Source organism: Triticum urartu, chromosome 3, assembly GCF_003073215.2.
Source record: "Triticum urartu cultivar G1812 chromosome 3, Tu2.1, whole genome shotgun sequence".
In the NCBI taxonomy this organism is placed as follows: Eukaryota; Viridiplantae; Streptophyta; class Magnoliopsida; order Poales; family Poaceae; genus Triticum; species Triticum urartu.
In genome coordinates this window covers 110,505,020-110,511,019 of record NC_053024.1, presented here as the reverse complement: position 1 = coordinate 110,511,019, position 6,000 = coordinate 110,505,020, and positions in this window count along the sequence as shown.

Here is a 6,000-nt window from a genome sequence, read left to right as displayed (position 1 = left end):
CTCCATGAGCCCATCCAGCGTAAGGTCGTCCGGACTGTTGTTTCACCGGGGACGGGGTGTTTCGTTTGTTTATCCAAGTTGCCCTGTTCGGACGGTTGCTCGAAGGCATGTTCGTCGTTCGCCGGCTCGTCCTGCTCTATGGCTGGGTCTGTATGGCTGCTGTCTCTGTTGAGGCGGGGCTTGGAGCGGCGCTTACGTCGCCGCTTTGATTGCTTTTCGAGTGAACAATCCCTCGTTGCATCCCTGTGTTCCTCGTCGTCGCTTCCTTTGGGTGTGTCCACCATGTATACATCATGAGATGAGGTGGTTGTCCAGTGCCTTATAGGCGTTGGTTCATGTTCATCTCCTACATCGTCGTCCATAGGGTCGATGCCTTCGGAGTCGAAGTCGAGCATGTCGTTTAAATTATCGACAGTGGCTACGAAGTGGGTGGTGGGTGGGCTTTGAATTTCTTCATCATCCGCATCCCAACCTTGCTGACCATAGTCCGGCCAGGGCTCTCCTGATAAAGAGAGAGACTTTAGTGAATTCAGAATATCGCCGAAGGGCGAGTGCTGAAAGATGTCCGCGGCGGTGAACTCCATGATCGGCGCCCAATCGGGTTCGATCGGTAGGGGCGCAGAGGGCTCGGAGTCTGGAGAGGAGTCCGGCTCCTTGGAGTCACGGGCTTAGCAGAGAATAGGGCTGGTGTTCGGCTCGATCGCTGTAGAGATTGCAGCCCCCAAGGCGGTGTCCAACCACCCATCCTCGATTGGCGCAGTTGGCTCCATATTAAGGGTCGGAGCTTATGCGGGTGCGGCCTCCAGGCCACTATTCGGCGGCAGAGCTAGATCATGCCCATCGTGACAGTGCGGCGCGCTCGGCTGTGGCTCGAATCCGTCGAATATCAAGTCTCCGCGGAGTCGGTCGTGTAGCTCAAACTTCCAAATCTGACCTGATGGCCAGGGGCGTAGCTTTCGATCTGCTCCAGATGGCCAAGCGAATTGGCCCGCGGTGCAAAGCTGCCAAATACGAAGATCTGTCCGGGGAGAAAAGTCTCACCCTAGATCGCATCATCGTTGATGATCAGAGGAGCCATCGGGCCTAAAAGTGACGACACAGAGGAACTCTCAATGAAAGCACCAATGTCGGTGTCAAAACCGGCGGATCTCGGGTAGGGGGTCCCGAACTGTGCGTCTAGGCGGATGGTAACATGAGGCAGGGGACACGATGTTTTACCCAGGTTTGGGCCCTCTTGATGGAGGTAAAACCCTACGTCCTGCTTGATTAATATTGATGATATGGGTAGTACAAGAGTAGATCTACCACGAGATCAAGGAGGCTAAACCCTAGAAGCTAGCCTATGGTATGATTGTTGTCCGTATGGACTAAAACCCTCCGGTTTATATAGACACCGGAGAGGGCTAGGGTTGCACAGAGTCGGTTACAATGGTAGGAGATCTACATATCCATATCGCCAAGCTTGCCTTCCACGCCAAGGAAAGTCCCTTCCAGACACGGGACGAAGTCTTCAATCTTGTATCTTCATAGTCCAGGAGTCCGGCCGAAGGTATAGTCCAGCTATCCGGACACCCCCTAATCCAGGACTCCCTCAATTGGTTTTATTAGTTTATATGTTTTGATGTACCGAAGGTAGTTCGGAGTCCCGGGTATGATCACAGATATGAGGAGGAGTCTCGAAATGGTTGAGACATAAAGATTGATATATTGGAAGCCTACATTTGGACATCGGAAGAGTTCCGGGTAAAATCGGGATTTTACTGGAGAACCGGAGGGGTTACCGGAACCCCCCGGGGGGCAAATGGACCTCGTTGGGCCATAAGGGAAAGAGAGAGGGGCCAGCCTAGGGCAGGCAGCGCGCCCCCTCCCTCTGGTTCGAATTGGACTAGGAGAGGGGGGCGGCGCCCCCCTTTCCTTCGCTTTCTTCCCCTTCCTTTCCCCCTCCTAGTAGGAGTAGGAAAGGGAGGAATCCTACTCCTACCAGGAGGAGGATTCCTCCTCCTGGCGCACCAACAAGGGCTGGCCGGCCTTCCCCTTGCTCCTTTATATACAGGGGCAGGGGGCACCTCTAGACACATAAGTTGATCACAAAGATCTCTCCCAGTCGTGTGCGGTGCCCCCCCTCCACCATAATCCACCTCAGTCATACTGTAGCGGTGTTTAGGCAAAGCCCTGCTGCGGTAGCTTCATCAACATCGTCAGCACGCCGTCGTGCTGACGAAACTCTTCCCTGAGCTCTACTGGATCGTGAGTTCGCGGGACGTCACTGAGCTGAACGTGTGCTGAACGCGGAGGTGCCGTACGTTCGGTGCTGAGGATCGGTCGATCGTGAAGACGTATGACTACATTAACAGCGTTGTCATAACGCTTCCGCTTAACGGTCTACGAGGGTACGTGGACGACACTCTCCCCTCTCGTTGCTATGCATCACCATGATCCTGCGTGTGCGTAGGATTTTTTTGAAATTACTACGTTCCCCAACACCTTCCCCCCCCCCCCCCCCCCCCCCCCCCCCCCCCCCTTCCCTTTGATTTCTTCAACGATATCATGCACACCTACGGCTTCCACCTTCTGGATTTCACTCCAAATGCCGTGGCGTGCATGGCTCTTTTCGCCCATCTCTGTGAGGGCTTTGCCGAAGTGCTCCCCAGCATGGCGCTGTTCCGCCACTACTTTTAACCTCGGATCCAGAAGGGAGGCGCCATCTCTGGTTGCATCACTTGGATCCCAAGGGCCCTAGAGAGGGGGACGTATCCAGAGGGTGCCCAAAAGGAGAGGTGGGAGGAATGGCGGAGCCGGTGGTGCTGGATTGAGGAGGAGGACCCTCTGTAGTTTTGCCAAGTTCGCCAGACACCGTCGGTCCACAGAGATGACTGGGGCGACATCGATGCCCAGGACGGGAGGCTGACGGTCGCCACCACCAGGATCCACCGCCTTGTCGCTGCCAGGCTCACCCTGGAGATGATCGGGGCGGATTTCATCGACCGCCGCATCGCTCCTCTGCACATCAAGGGGAGGCCGGCTTGGCTTTTCAGCAACGCGGCCGACATCATGCGGCTCCGCCTTGGCCTAAACCATAACTTCACGGTGATGGCGCATGCCCACTTCTACCAGCGGCTCTTCCATCTTGATGTGGGTCGCGACGGCAGGGACGAAAGGGCCGGCAAGGCCGGCAAGGTCGCCAAGGGGCCCTTGTTCGGGTTGCCGGTGGGGGTGGTCCCGCTGAGCAAAAACTCTTGCCAAAACGACATCATCGCCATGATGCCGGACTTCAACGTGCATGGCCTCGACCTGAATTGGGTCGAGCCGGAAGGGGATCGGGTGCCGGAGTTCTTCGACACCTTGGTGGAGGGGTACGTCCGTGAGGAGCCGCGGCTCATCCAGGACACTACCCAGGCGGAGCTGGACTACATCGCCGCTAGGGCGGCGGAGGCGGAGCTCGCCAAGGAGGCCGACAGCCCTGGCGGCATAGAGGACGAGGCTGCGACGGTAGCGGAGGAGAAGGAGCTCGCCCAGTGGGCGGAATCCGCTGGGGTGGCCAGCGGCGCCGGCACCGGGCCCCCTCTCATTGAAGATGACACCGACGAGGCTATCAAGCCCCTGGTCATGGGGAGAGGGCATGTCCTGCGGCGAGCCGTCTCTGGTGAGTCGGTCCTGTCCGGCAGGTCCGCACAACCACAACAACCTCCGGAGGCGCCCATGCGCCAGACGAGGGCCGCGACGGCGGGGAAGGCGGTGAGGGTTGTGGTGGCAAAGAAGAAAGTAGCTGCTCCTTCTCCGTCTAAGCGCCCCCCAATTCCACTTGCTTCCCCTCCTCCCGCAGGTGACGATTCGGAGGTCTTTTTCGACCTCGGTCTCTTAGCCCGAGGAGGAAGAGGAAAGCCACGGAAGAAGAGGCGGAGGACGAGTAAGTGTCTGGCCTTTCATCACCTTCGTCCTTTCGGACCGCGCCACTTCTCTTGACTTGTCTTCATGCTTGCAGGGACAGGGAGACGCTGGACCAGAGGGTGGCGAAGAGGAGCAAGGCCTCGGCGGGCGGCCAGCCTCCAGCGGGCACCACGAGCACGCCGCTGGTGGTGGTGGAGAGCAGCCCGGAGAGCAGCCCCCAGCGCAGCCCCCAGCGTGCGCTCATCACTCGCTCCCCCTTGACGTGGGCTGGGGCACAGTTTCCCGGTGCTAACCTTGTTGTGGTTGCAGGAGGAGCCGCTGAGGGCCACCACCAATGCGCTGCCCCCATCAACCACGCCACCCCGAGGGGGGTCCCCGGCAAGGGCGCCAAGCACCGAGCCCATGCACACGGAGGAGGAGGAGGTGAACCCGGGCGCCGGTGGCTCCTCCCCGGCACCGAATGCCGGTGGGGAGGGGGTCACTTCGTGCCAGCTTGGCGCAGGTAAGTTGTTTGCCTCCCGTTCCCGCTCGTTTTCTTCTTTCAAATTTCGATCTTGGCTTCGCCTCATTCTCCATCTTGGTACCCAGATCCTTCCTCGGTGGACCGGGAGGACGTGGACACCGTCATTGGTGATGTCACCAGAGAGGCCGCGGCCGCGGCCGACAAGATCGCCATTGAGGAGGCTGCCAAGGACGTTGCCGAGGATGCCGCTGAGAGGTCCGTCGGGGAGCCCGGCAAGGCCGCTACCGAGGAGGCCGGCAAGGGGCCTACCGGGGAGGCCAGCAAGGCCGCTGCCGAGCAGGAGGTGGTCGACGACCCGCCTTCCTCCTCCGCCCCTAGCTCGGGTAAGTATCTGAAGGTGGGCAACTTGTTCGTCGACCTCCCATGGATGGCGAGCACCAGGGCGCCCGCCGAGGGGGAGGTGTTCGACGACGAGGTGCTTGGCGCCGCCGGGCTTGAGGTCGTCGAAGGACCGAGCGTCGGCGGCGGCGGTTCTCAGGAAGAGCGGCTCCTCCAGAGCATGAGCGCTAGCTTCCACAAGCTCCAGGCACTTCACTGTGCCCGCCTGGACAAGGCCAAGTCCAGGATGGCAGCGGTGGACAAGGCGGAGGCGGACCTCCAAGAGCGCGTCGCCGAGCCACGGGCTTGGTTCCGCCAGGCTTGTGAGGAGTTCAAGGCCGCCCAGGGCGAGCTGGCCGAGCGCAAGCTAGAGCTCGTCATGAAGCAGACCGACATCGAGAAGTCCCAGGAGACGGTGGGTCGACAGTCCGCCAAGGAGGAGGCCCCTCGGCTCCAGCACTAGGCCGAGCTGAACTCCCAGGAAAAGAACCTTGCCGCCCACGAGGAGAAGCTCGCCTCAACACTCCACGACATGGACAAGGAGGTCCAGGAGCTCATCATGCAGCGGACCCGAGAACTAGAGCAGAGGCACGAGGAGGCCCTCAATGCTCAGGCCCATGTCCACGCCGACAAGGTGAACGAGCTGGAGGCGGAGCGTGACGGGCTGAAGCGGCAGGCCCAGGAGCTGGCGGGGGAGAGGGACGCGGCCAAGGGCGCTTTGGCTGACATGCAGGTCGCAGTCCCCGAGAAGGCCGAGCTACTCTCCACGGCCAACGAGTCCATCAAGGACCTGAAACTGAAGCTGGAGGGCCTCGAAGGGACGCTCTCGGAGGTTAGGGCCCGGGAGGGGGCCCTGACCAAGAGTCTGGAGGAGGAGAAGCAGCTGCGGAAGAATGACGCCGTCAGCCACGCAGAGTTCATGGCGGGCAAGAAGCTCTGGATCAGCCGCCTCACCGATGTCGCCGGCAGGATCACCACGCAACTGGCTACCATGGGGATGCCAAACGTGAGGTACGTCCCAGAGCCAAATGTGAGCCCTAACGCCAGGCTGAATCTGTTCTTCGAGGGTGTTCTCGGGGCCCTGGAGTGGTTCCACTCCAACAGGGCAGCCTCTCTGGCCGAAGAGGCTTGGAGGCTTTGCCGGGGCGCCATGACCAAGGTCCTCACCAAGATGGCATACTGGAACCCTGACCTCGACTTCAAAGCTTTGCTAGATAGCTTTCCGGACGACGTGGACCCCGCGCCACTCAAGGAGCGCACCGAGCCCGTCA